This window comes from Arachis stenosperma, chromosome 3 (genome assembly GCF_014773155.1).
Source record: "Arachis stenosperma cultivar V10309 chromosome 3, arast.V10309.gnm1.PFL2, whole genome shotgun sequence".
Taxonomy (NCBI): Eukaryota; Viridiplantae; Streptophyta; class Magnoliopsida; order Fabales; family Fabaceae; genus Arachis; species Arachis stenosperma.
The window spans coordinates 129,488,134-129,501,837 of record NC_080379.1 but is presented as its reverse complement, the minus strand read 5'-3'; positions in this window follow the sequence as shown (position 1 = coordinate 129,501,837).

Sequence of the window (13,704 nt, the reverse complement as noted above, 5' to 3'; positions counted from 1 at the left end):
ACTTAACTAGGAGAATCAATAACACTATCTGGATTCTGAGTTCCTAAAGAAGCCAATCATTCTGAGTTCCAAAGGATAGAGTGAGATGCCAAAACTGTTTAGAGGCAAAAAGCTAAAAGCCCCGCTCATCTAATTAATACTGATCTCATAGATATTTTTTGGAGTTCATTGCATATTCTCTTCTTTTTATCCTATTTGATCTTCAGTGCTTGGGGACAAGCAACAATTTAAGTTTGGTGTTGTGATGAGCGGACAATTTGTACCCTTTTTGGCATTGTTTTTAGTATGTTTTTAGTATCTTTGAGTTAGTTTTTTAGTATATTTTTATTAGTTTTTAGTTAAAATTCACTTTTCTGGACTTTACTATGAGTTTGTGTGTTTTTCTGTGATTTCAGGTATTTTCTGGCTGAAATTGAGGGATCTGAGCAAAAATCTGATTCAGAGACTGAAAAGGACTGCAGATGCTGTTGGATTCTGACCTCCCTGCACTCGAAGTGGATTTTCTGGAGCTACAGAAGCCCAATTGACGCGCTCTTAACGGCGTTGGAAAGTAGACATCCTGGGCTTTCCAGCAATATATGATAGTCCATACTTTGCCCAAGATTTGATGGCCCAAACCGGCGTTCAAAGTCACCCTCAGGAATCCAGCGTTAAACGCTGGAACTGGCACCAAAATGGGAGTTAAACGCCCAAACTGGCATAAAAGCTGGCGTTTAACTCCAAGAAGAGTCTCTACACGAAAATGCTTCATTGCTCAGCCCAAGCACACACCAAGTGGGCCCGAAAGTGGATTTTTATGTCATTTACTCATCTTTGTACACCCTAGGCTACTAGTTTTCTATATATAGGACCTTTTACTATTGTATTTATATCTTTTGATCACTTTAGATCTCTAGATCATCTTTGGACATCTAGTTCTTAGATCATTTGGGGGCTGGCCTCATGGCCATGCCTAGACCTTGTTCTTATGTATTTCAACGGTGGAGTTTCTACACACCATAGATTAAGGGTGGAGCTCTGCTGTACCTCGAGTATTAATGCAATTACTATTGTTCTTCTATTCAATTCCGCTTGTTCTTTGTCCAAGATATCACTTGTTCTTCAACTTGAGGAATGTGATGATCCGTGACACTCATCATCATTCTCACCTATGAACAAAGTGACTGACAACCACTCTTGTTCTACAAGCATATGAGCTCTAGTGTTTATCTCTGGATTTCTGATACACGATGCTGGTTGATCGCCTGACAACCGAGTGCTCGCCTGACAAACGAGCCAGCCATTCCGTGAGATCAGAGTCTTCGTGGTATAGGCAAGAACTGATGGCGGCATTCAAGAGAATCCGGAAGGTCTAACCTTGTCTGTGGTATTCTGAGTAGGATTCAATGATTGAATGACTGTGACGTGCTTCAAATCCTAGCAGGCGGGGCGTTAGTGACAGACGCAAAAGAATCGCTGGATTCTATTCCGGCCTGACCGAGAACCGACAGCTGATTAGCCATATGCTGTGACAGAGCATAGGAACATTTTCACTGAGAGGATGGGAGGTAGCCACTGACAACGGTGAAACCCTTGCATAAGCTTGCCATGGAAAGGAGTAAGAAGGATTGGATAAAGACAGTAGGAAAGCAGAGAGACGGAAGGGAAGGCATCCTCATACGCTTATCTGAAGCTCTCACCAATGATATACATAAGTATCTCTATCTTTATCTTTATGCTTTATTCGTTTATCACTATACCCATTTGAGTCTGCCTGACTGAGATCTACAAGGTGACCATAGCTTGCTTCATACCAACAATCTCCGTGGGATCGACCCTTACTCGCGTAAGGTATTACTTGGACGACCCAGTGCACTTGCTGGTTAGTTGTGCAAAGTTGTGTAATGAATCACAATTTCACGCACCAGGGGCGTTCCCCCCTCTTACTGAGATCTCTGAAATCTTTCCGGATGAGCAACTCTTTGCCATCCAGGAAGTGCCATGGTTTGCAGACATTGCAAACTACAAGGCAGTGAGATTCATACCCAAAGAGTACAGTAGGCAGTAATCAAAGAAGTTGATCACGGATGCAAAGTACTATCTTTGGGATGAACCATATCTCTTCAAGAGATGTGCAGATAGAGTAATCCGTAGATGTGTGCCTAAAGAAGAAGCGCAGAGGATCTTATGGCACTGCCATGGATCACAGTATGGAGGACATTTTGGAAGTGAGCGAACAACCACAAGAGTCCTCCAATGTGGCTTCTACTGGCCTACTCTCTATAAAGATTCCCTAGTGTTTGTGCTTAATTGTGACAGTTGCCAAAGATCTGGCAATCTGCCTCACAGTTATGCCATGCCTCAACAAGGGATCTTGGAGATTGAGTTGTTTGATGTATGGGGTATTGACTTCATGGGACCTTTCCCACCATCATACTCAAACACTTATATTCTGGTGGCAGTGGATTATGTATCCAAATGGGTGGAAGCTATTGCAACACCCACTAATGACACTAAGACGGTGTTAAAATTCCTCCAGAAATGCATCTTCAGCAGATTTGGCACCCCTAGAGTACTAATCAGTGATGGGGGCACTCATTTCTGCAATAAACAGCTCTACTCTGCTTTGGTCCGTTATGGAGTTAGCCACAGGGTGGCCACTCCATACCACCCACAGACAAATGGGCAAGCTGAAGTCTCAAATAGAGAACTCAAAAGAATCCTGGAACGGACTGTAATTAACCGTAGAAGGGATTGGGCAAGGAGCTTGGATGATGCTCTGTGGGCATACAGAACAGCATTCAAGACCCCTATAGGGACCTCTCCATACCAGCTTGTGTATGGAAAGACATGTCACTTGCCAGTGGAATTGGAACATAAAGCCTATTGGGCAACCAGATTCCTGAACCTTGATGCCAAGTTAGCTGGAGAAAAAAGATTGCTCCAGTTAAATGAGCTAGAGGAATTTAGACTCAATGCTTTCGAGAATGCAAAAATATACAAAGAGAAAGCAAAAAGATGGCATGATAAGAAATTGTCATCCAGAGTCTTTGAGCCAGGGCAGAAAGTTCTGCTATTTAATTCTAGGCTCAAATTATTCCCCGAGAAATTGAAGTCCCGGTGGAGAGGTCCATATGTGATCACAAGCGTATCACCATATGGATACGTAGAACTTCAGGATAATGATTCTAATAAAAAATTCATTGTTAATGGACAGAGAATCAAACATTATCTTGAAGGCAATTTTGAGCAAGAATGCTCAAAACTGAAGCTTGATTAAAGCTCAGTAATAGTCCAGCTAATGACAATAAAGAAGCGCTTGCTGGGAGGCAACCCAGCCATTTACAAAGTTTATTTGTTAATTAATTGATTTTTACAGGTATATGTCAAAGTATCTTCAAGGTAAAATAGCAATTGCTTGAATTCACAAAGTTACAAGGAAATTTGGAAGCTCACTGGCATGAAAAAGCCAGTAAGAAACATTTTGGGCGTTGAACGCCCAAAAGAAGCACCAACTGGGCGTTCAACACCAGTAAGGGTAGCCATCTAAGTGTTAAACGCCAGAAAAGAGCATCTTCTGGGCGTTTAACGCCAGATTGACAGCTTCCCAGGCGTTCAGAAAAACGCCCAGTGACAAAGGACTCCCTGGTGTTCAACGCCAGAAAGAAGCAACAGCTGGGCGTTAAACGCCCAGGAGAAGCAGCAATTGGGCGTTAAACGCCCAAAACATGCAGCGTTTAGGCGTTTAACGCCAGAATGGTGGGGAGGAGGTAAAATTCGTTTTTCTTCACAAATTTTCTAATTTTTATGTTTCAATTCATGATTTCTTGCATAAACATGTTTCAAAATATCATCCTTCAATTCCAAAAATTTTAATCCTAATTTCTAAAAACCTTAATTTCTAAAATCCTTTTTCAAAAATATTAAATGCATCTTAATCCCTAAAGACAAATTGTTTTCCAATCCAATCCAACTCTTTTTTTTAAGTTTTTCAAAACTCAATTATCTTTTAAAAATACTCTTTCAAAATTAAAATTCAAATTTATCTTTTCCAAATATCATTAACAATTTTTTTCTTTTTCTTATCATATTTATCTTTTATAAATCATATCTTCTATCTTATCTTTTTCTTCTTATTTTCGAAACCCACCCTCCCTCCCTTTATATTCACATTCGGCGCCCCTCTCATCATCCACCATTCCACACTTGCTCTCCTCCTATCCTTCTCCTTTCTTTTCTTTTGCTTGAGGACAAGCAAACATCTAAGTTTGGTGTGCTTATCCGTGATCACAAAAACATACTCACTTTGATCATGGCCCCTAAAGGAAAACAACCCACCCCAAGAGGCAAGAAAGAGAATATTCCAAAACCACTTTGGAATCAAGGGAAGTTCTTGACTAAAGAACATTCAGACCATTACTACAAAATAATGGGTCTAAGATCAGTGATCCCGGAAGTCAAGTTCGATCTGAAAGAAGATGAATATCCGGAGATCCAAGAACAAATTCGAAACAGGAACTGGAAAATCTTAGCTAATCCTGAAACAAAAGTGGGAAGGAATATGGTCTAGGAATTCTATGCTAATCTGTGGCAGACAGACAGGCAAAGAATAATTAGAGCTGCCCTCTATGACCATCGGACCTTAGTCAGAGGAAAGATTGTTCACATCCATCCTGACAAAATCAGGGAGATCTTTAAGCTTCCTCAACTGAAAGATGACCCAGACTCCTTTAATAGGAGAATGATGAGGGTAAACAAAGGCCTGGACAAGATTCTAGAGGATATATGCATCCCTGGAGCCAGGTGAACCACCAGCACCACTGGCATCCCAAATCAACTCAAGAGAGTAGATCTCAAACCAGTTGTCAGAGGCTGGCTGGACTTCATTGGGCGTTCTATATTGCCCACCAGCAACCGTTCTGAAGTTACTGTTAAAAGAGCAGTGATGATTCACTGCATCATGTTGGGAAGAGAAGTAGAAGTTCATCATCTAATCTCGTGTGAACTCTACAAAATAGCAAACAAGAACTCCAAGGATGCCAAATTGGCCTATCCAAGCTTAATTTCTATGCTCTGCACAGATGCCGGAGTGAAGATGGGAATAACTGAGTATATCTCAGTTGAGCGGCCAATCACTAAAATATCAATGGAAAGACAACAGCTGCAGGATGATCCAATCAAGAGGAGAGCACAAGAATTCCTCCCAGAACTTCCTCAATTCGAATATTGGGAACATCTTGAGGCATCTGTTTCCAAGTTGCAAGAAGCTATGAACCAAATAAAGGAAGAACAGAACAATCAAAGTAGCATGCTTTGCAAATTGCTTAGGGAACAAGAAGAGCAAGGGCGTGACTTAAAGGAGCTGAAGTGCTAGAAATTAATCCTTGAAGGACCAAGCACCCCACAGATCAGAGGAACATCCACTTCCCAAAATATAGGTTGTTGAGTTCTAATTTTAGCTTTAACTCTGTGATAGTGTTATTATAGAAATTTACCTTAGAAGTTATACAGTAGTAGTAGTAGTAATTAGCACCTCTATTATGGTTTTATTTCCAATTAAGTTATAATTTATTTTCTCATCATCATCAAACATGAATAAAATAGTAGATAATTAGAATAAAGAAGTAATTTATATTTTTCGAGTTCTTAATAATAAAAATTATAATTAATTATATGTGGTGGCAATACCTTTTGTTCTCTGAATGAATGCTTGAACAGTGCATAAACTGTATCTTGAATTTTACGAATGTTGGCTCCTGAAAGAATGAGGAACATGAAAAATATTATTGATGATCTGAAAAATCATGAATTTGATTCTTGAAGAAAGAAAAAGCAGTAAAAAAAATTTACAAGGAATCATTGGATCAAGAAAAAGAAAAAAAGCCAATAGCCCTTAAAACCAAAAGGCAAGGGTGAAAAGGATCCAAGGCTTTGAGCATCAGTGGATAGGAGGGCCCAAGGAAGTAATTCCAGGTCTAAGCGGCTAAATCAAGCTATCCCTAACCATGTGCTTGTGGCATGCAGGTCCAAGTGAAAAGCTTGAGACTGAGTGGTTAAAGTCATGATCCAAGGCAAAAGAGTGTGCTTAAGAGCTCTGGACACCTCCAATTGGGGACTTTAGCAAAGCTAAGTCACAATCTGAATAGGTTCACCCAATTATGTGTCTGTGGCATTTATGTATCCGGTGGTAATATTGGAAAACAAAGTGCTTAGGGCCACGGCCAAGACTCATAAAGTAACTGTGTTCAAGAATCAACATACTACACTAGGAAAATCAATAATACTATCGGAATCCTGAGTTCCTACGGATGCCAATCATTCTGAATTTCAAAGGATAAAGTGAGATGCCAAAACTGTTCAGAAACAAAAAGCTACTAGCCCCGCTCATCTAACTAAAACCTGAGCTTCACTTGAAACTCTAAGATATTATTGCTTCTTAATTTCTTTTTATCCTATTTTATTCATCTAGTTGCTTGGGGACAAGCAACAGTTTAAGTTTGGTGTTGTGATGAGCGGATATTTTATATGCTTTTTGGAGGTAATTTCATATAGATTTTAGTATGTTTTAATTAGTTTTTAGTAGAATATTATTATTTTTTAGGAAAAAATTATATTTCTGGACTTTACTAGGAGTTTGTGTGTTTTTCTATGATTTCAGGTATTTTCTGACTGAAATTGAGGGAGCTGAGCAAAAATCTAATTTAGGCTGAAAAAGGACTGCTGATGTTGTTGGATCCTGACCTCCCTGTACTCGGAATGAATTTTTTGGAGCTACAGGAGTCCAATTGACGTGCTCTCAATTGGGTTGGAAAGTAGACATCCAGGGCTTTCCATCAATATATAATAGTTCATACTTTGCGAGAAGATAGACAACGTAAACTGGCGTTCAACGCCAGTTTCATGTTGTAGTCTGGCGTCCAGCGCCAGAAACAGGTTACAAGTGGGAATTCAACGCCCAAAACACGTTACAACCTGGCGTTCAACTCCAGAAACAGCCCAAGCACGTGAGAAGCTTAAGTCTCGGCCCCAGCACACACCAAGTGGGCCCCAGAAGTGGATTTCTGCACCAATTATCTTAGTCTACTCATTCTCTGTAAACCTAGGTTACTAGTTTAGTATTTAAACAACTTTTAGAGACTTATTTGGTACCTTGGTGCACGAAATTGCAATAACACTTTTGCAATCCCGCACAACTAACCAGCAAGTGCACTGGGTCGTCCAAGTAATACCTTGCGTGAGCAAGGGTCGATCCCACGGAGATTGTCGGCTTGAAGCAAGCTATGGTTATCTTGTAAATCTTAGTCAGGATATCAGAAATTATCAGGATTGATTGTAAAAAGCAAAAGAACATGAAAAAGGTACTTGTTTTGCAGTAATGGAAAATAGGCTGAGGCTTTGGAGATGCTCCATCTTCCGAATCTCTGCTTTCCTACTGTCATCTTCATCAAACACGCAAGGCTCCTTCCATGGCAAGCTGTATGTAGGGTTTCACCATTGTCAGTGGCTACCTCCCATCCTCTCAGTGAAAATACGTCCCTGATGCTCTGTCACAGCATAGGCTAATCATCTGTCGGTTCTCGGTCCGGCCGGAATAGAATCCAGTGATCCTTTTGCGTCTGTCACTAACGCCCCGCCTTTCGGAGTTTGAAGCACGTCACAGTCATTCAATCATTGAGTCCTACTCAGAATACCACAGACAAGGTTTAGACCTTCCGGACTCTCTTGAATGCCGCCATCAGTTCTAGCTTATACCACGAAGATTCCGATTAAAGAATCCAAGAGACATCTACTTAATCTAAGGTAGAACAGAGGTGGTTGTCAGGCACATGTTCATAGTCGAGAATGTTGATGAGTGTCACAGATCATCACATTCATCCGGGTTAAGAGCAAGTGATATCTTAGAATGGAAACAAGCATGATTGAATAAGAAACAGTAGTAATTGCATTAATCCATCAAGACACAGCAGAGCTCCTCACCCCAACCATGGGGTTTAGAGACTCATGCCGTGGAAGGTACAAGAAACGTGTAAAAAGTGTTATGAGGTCATAAGGTACCGATTACAATGTCAAAAGATCCTATAAGTAGTAAACTAGTATCCTAAGGTTTACAGGAATGAGTAAATGACAGAAAAATCCACTTCCGGGCCCACTTGGTGTGTGCTTGGGCTGAGCAATGAAGTAATTTCGTGTAGAGACCTTTTCTGGAGTTAAACGCCAGCTTTCATGCCAGTTTGGGCGTTTAACTCCAAGTTTTATGCCAGTTCCGGCGTTTAACGCTGGAATTTCTGTAGGTGACTTTGAACGCCGGTTTGGGCCATCAAATCTTGGGCAAAGTATAGACTATCATATATTGCTGGAAAGCCCAGGATGTCTACTTTCCAGTGCCGTTGAGAGCGCGCCAATTGGGCTTCTGTAGCTCCAGAAAATCCTCTTCGAGTGCAGGGAGGTCAGAATCCAACAGCATCTGCAGTCCTTTTCAGTCTCTGGATCAGATTTTTGCTCAGAACCTTCAATTTCAGCCAGAAAATACCTGAAATCACAGAAAAACACACAAACTCATAGTAAAGTCCAGAAAAGTGAATTTTAACTAAAAACTAATAAAAATATACTAAAAACTAATTAAAAGATACTAAAAACATACTAAAAACAATGCCAAAAAGCGTATAAATTATCCGCTCATCACAACACCAAACTTAAATTGTTGCTTGTCCCAAGCAACTGAAATAAAATAGGATAAAAAGAAGAGAATATACTATAGACTCCAAAATATCAAAGAAACATAGTTCCAATCAGATGAGCGGGACTAGTAGCTTTTTGCCTCCGAACAGTTTTGGCATCTCACTCTATCCTTTGAAGTTCAGAATGATTGGCATCTATGAGAACTCAGAACTCAGATAGTGTTATTGATTCTCCTAGTTAAGTATAATGATTCTTGAACATAGCTAGTGTATGAGTCTTGGCTGTGGCCCAAAGCACTCTGTCTTCCAGTATTACCACCGGATACATACATGCCACAGACACATAATTGGGTGAACCTTTTTAGATTGTGACTCAGCTTTGCTAAAGTCCCCAATTAGAGGTGTCCAAGGTTCTTAAGCACACTCTTTTTGCCTTGGTTCACAACTTTATTTCTTTCTCTTTTTCTTTTCTTCTTCTTTTTTTTTTTTCTTCTTCTCTTTTTTTTCGAAATTTTTTTTTTCACTGCTTTTTCTTGCTCAAGAATCAATTTTGATGATTTTTCAGATCCTCAACAACAGTTCTCTTTCTCCTCATTCTTTCAAGAGCCAACAATTTTTAACATTCTTAAAACAACAAATTCAAAAGACATATGCACTGTTCAAGCATTCATTCAGAAAACAAAAAGTATTGTCACCACATCAAACTAATTCAACTAGTTTCAGAGATAAATTTTGAAATCCTGTACTTCTTGTTCTTTTGTGATTAAAGCATTTTTCTTTTAAGAGAGGTGATGGATTCATAAGACATTCATAGCTTTAAGGCATAAACTTTAATTTTATTAATTATGAATTAAGAACAAGACTCAGAAAATAAATATAAGATGAAACTAAAAATAGAAAAACAAAACAAAAAACGAAAAAATTAGGCTCCTAATGATAGAGGTTTTCACAGAGTTAGGACTCAACAACCTTGATTTTGAGAAGTGGATGCTCCCTCAGCTTGAGAGGAGAGCTTTTGGCGTTTCAATTCTTGGATTTCACGCCCCTGCTTCTCTTGTTCCTTCAGCAATTTGCAGATCATGCAGTTCTGATTCTGCTGTTCTTCCTTCAGTTGCTCCATAGTCTCTTGCAACTTGTTAATAGATGCCTCTAGGCTGGCCCAGTAGCCAATTTCAGGGAATTCAGGGAGGAACTCATGCGCCCTCCTTTTGATAGAGTTGTCTTGCACTTGTCCTTCCATTGACTTCTTGGTGATTGGATGTTCAATGGGTATGAACTCATCTACTCCCATCTTTACCCAGCCTCTTTACAGAGCAAGGAGATCAAGCTTGGGTAGGCCAATTTGGCTTCAGTGGAATTCTTATTTGCAATTGTGTAGATCTCACAAGCGATCACATGATGCACCTCCACTGCTTTTCCAAGCATAATGCAATGAATCATCACTGCTCTCTTGATAGTAACCTCAGAACGGTTGCTAGTGGGCAATATGGAACGCCCAATAAAGTCTAGCCAACCTCTTGCAATTGGTTTGAGGTCTCCCCTCTTGAGTTGGTTAGGGACACCCTTAGAATTGGTTATCCACTTAGTTCCAGGGAGGCATATGTCCTCTAGAACTTGATCCAACCCTTTATCTACTCTCACCATCCTCCTATTAAAGGAGTCAGGATCATCTTGCAGTTGAGGCAACTTGAAGATTTCTCTTATTTTGTCCAGATGGAAGTATATAACTTTCCCTCTGACCATGGTTCTATAGGTATGGTAAGCGGTTCCAGTCATTCTCTGCTTATCTGTCAGCCACAGATTTGAGTAGAATTCCTGAACCATGTTCTTTCCAACCTTTGTCTCAGGATTGGTTAGAACTTCCCAACCTCTGTTTCGAATTTGCTCTTGGATCCCCGGATATTCATCTTCTTTCAGATCAAATTTCACTTCCGGGATCACTGACCTCAGACCCATTATTTTGTGATAATGGTCTTCATGTTCTTTGGTTAAGAACTTCTCTTGATTCCAAAGATTCTTTGGATTAGTCTCTTTCTTTCCTCTTAAATTGGTTTGTTTTCCCTTAGGAGCCATGATCTTGATGAATCTTGGCTTAGTGATCACGGAAAAGCACACCAAACTTAGAGGTTTGCTTGTCCTCAAGCAAAAGAAAAGAGAGAAGAGAGGGGGAGGAAGAGGAAATTCGAATGGTGTGATGGAATGAGGGAGCCAAACGTGTATTTTTAAGGTGGGGAGGGGAGTATTCGAAAAAGAAGAGAGAAATTTGAAAGGAGATTTGAGAAGATATAGAAAGAAATTGAAAAAAAGGGTGAAATTTTTTAACATTGTTTGTAAATGATTTGAAATCAATTTGTAATTGTATTTTTGAAGATTTGAAAGTGAATGATGAATGATTAAAGTGTGATTTTGTAGAAAAGTATGGGTGAGAAAAGGAAAGTTTGAAAAAAAATTGGTTTGAAAACAAAATTGTGGTCCCCCCACCAAGCTGGCGTTAAACGCCCAGAATGGCACCCATTCTGGCGTTTAACGCCCATTTGTAGCCCTTTTTGGGCGTTTAACGCCCAGCCAGGTGCCCTGGCTGGCGTTAAACGCCAGAATTCCTTTGTCACTGGGCGTTTTTCCAAAACGCCCAGGATGCTGCACACCTGGCGTTAAACGCCCAGGATGCTGCACACCTGGCGTTAAACGCCCAGGATGCTGCACACCTGGCGTTAAACGCCCAGAATGGTGCCCATTCTGGCGTTTAACGCCCAAAATGGCACCATTCTGGCGTTTAACGCCCAAAATGCCCCTTACTGGCGTTTTTTCGCCAGTAAGCTCATTTTCTCTGCTTTTTGAGCTGAATCCTTCTGTAACTCTGTGAATTCCTTCATTTTTGATACTTGCCTCTGTAAGAACTAATCATAGACCCTCCTAATGACTGGGTTGCCTCCCAGCAAGCGCTTCTTTACTGTCTTTAGCTGGACTTCTGCTAAGAATCACTCAAGTCTTAGTTTTGAGCATTCCTGCTCAAAATTTCCTTCAAGATAGTGCTTGATTCTCTGTCTATTAACAATGAACTTCTTGTCAGAATCAATATCCTGAAGCTCAACATATCCATATGGTGACACTCCTGTAATCACATACGGACCCCTCCACCAGGATTTGAGTTTTCCTGGAAACAATTTGAGCCTGGAGTTGAAGAGCAGAACTTTTTGTCCTGGCTCAAAGACTCTGGTTGACAATCTCTTGTCATGCCACTTCTTTGCCTTTTCCTTATAAATTTTTGCATTTTCAAAGGCATTGAGTCTGAACTCCTCTAGCTCATTTAGCTGGAGCAGTCTTTTCTCACCAGCTAACTGAGCATCCATGTTTAGGAATCTGGTTGCCCAATAGGCTTTATGTTCCAGTTCCACAGGCAAATGACAGGCCTTCCCATACACCAGTTGGTATGGAGAGGTTCCTATAGGAGTCTTGAATGTTGTTCTGTATGCCCACAGAGCATCATCCAAGCTCTTTGCCCAATCCTTTCTTTGGGCCATCACAGTCCGTTCTAGGATTCTTTTTAGTTCTCTGTTAGAGACTTCTGCTTGCCCATTTGTCTGTGGATGATACGGAGTTGCCACTTTATGGCTAATTCCATGTCTAACCATAGCAGAGTGTAGCAGTCTATTGCAGAAATGAGTGCCCCCATCACTGATTAGTACTCTGGGAACACCAAACCTGCTGAAGATGTATTTCTGGAGGAATTTCAGCACGATCTTGGTATCATTAGTGGGTGTAGCAATTGCTTCTACCCACTTAGATACATAGTCCACTGCCACCAGAATGTAAGTGTTTGAGTATGAAGGTGGGAATGGCCCCATGAAGTCAATTCCCCATACATCAAACAATTCTATCTCTAATATCCCTTGTTGAGGCATGGCATATCCGTGAGGCAGGTTACCAGCTCTTTGGCAACTGTCACAGTTACGCACAAACTCTCGGGAATCTTTATAGAGAGTAGGCCAGTAGAAGCCACACTGGAGGACTTTAGTGGCTGTTCGCTCACTTCCAAAATGTCCTCCATAATGTGATCCATGGCAGTGCCATAAGATCTTTCTTGCTTCTTCTCTGGGTACACATCTGCGGATCACTCCGTCAGCACATCTCTTAAAGAGATATGGTTCATCCCAGAGGTAGTACTTTGCATCTGAAATTAATTTCTTTCTTTGCACATTGCTGTACTCTTTGGGTATGAACCTCACAGCTTTATAATTTGCAATATCTGCAAACCATGGAGCTTCCTGAATGGCAAATAGTTGCTCATCGGGGAAAGTCTCAGAGATCTCAGCAGAAGGGAGGGACGCCCCAGCTACTGGTTCTATTCGGGACAGATGATCAGCTACTTGGTTCTCCGTCCCCTTTCTGTCTCTTATTTCTATATCAAACTCTTGCAGAAGCAACACCCATCTGATAAGTCTGGGTTTTGTATCCTGCTTTGTGAGTAAGTATTTAAGAGCAGCATGGTCAGTGTACACAATCACCTTGGATCCTACTAGATAGGATCTAAACTTGTCAATGGCATAAACCACTGCAAGTAATTCTTTTTCTGTGGTTGTGTAATTCTTCTGTGCATCATTTAGAACACGGCTAGCATAGTAAATGACATGCAGAAGTTTGTTATGCCTCTGTCCCAACACTGCACCAATGGCATGATCACTGGCATCACACATCAATTCAAATGGTAATGCCCAATTTGGTGTAGAGATGACTGGTGCTGTGACCAATTTAGCTTTCAGGGTCTCAAATGCCTGCAGACACTGTGTGTCAAACACAAATGGTGTGTCAGCAGCTAACAGGTTACTTAAAGGCTTTGCAATTTTCGAAAAATCCTTGATAAACCTTCTGTAAAATCCTGCATGCCCCAGAAAGCTTCTGATTGCCTTAACATTGGCAGGTGGTGGTAATTTTTCAATTACCTCTACCTTTGCCTTATCCACCTCTATTCCCCTGCTTGAAATTTTGTGCCCAAGGACAATTCCTTCAGTCACCATAAAGTGACACTTCTCCCAGTTTAAAACCAGGT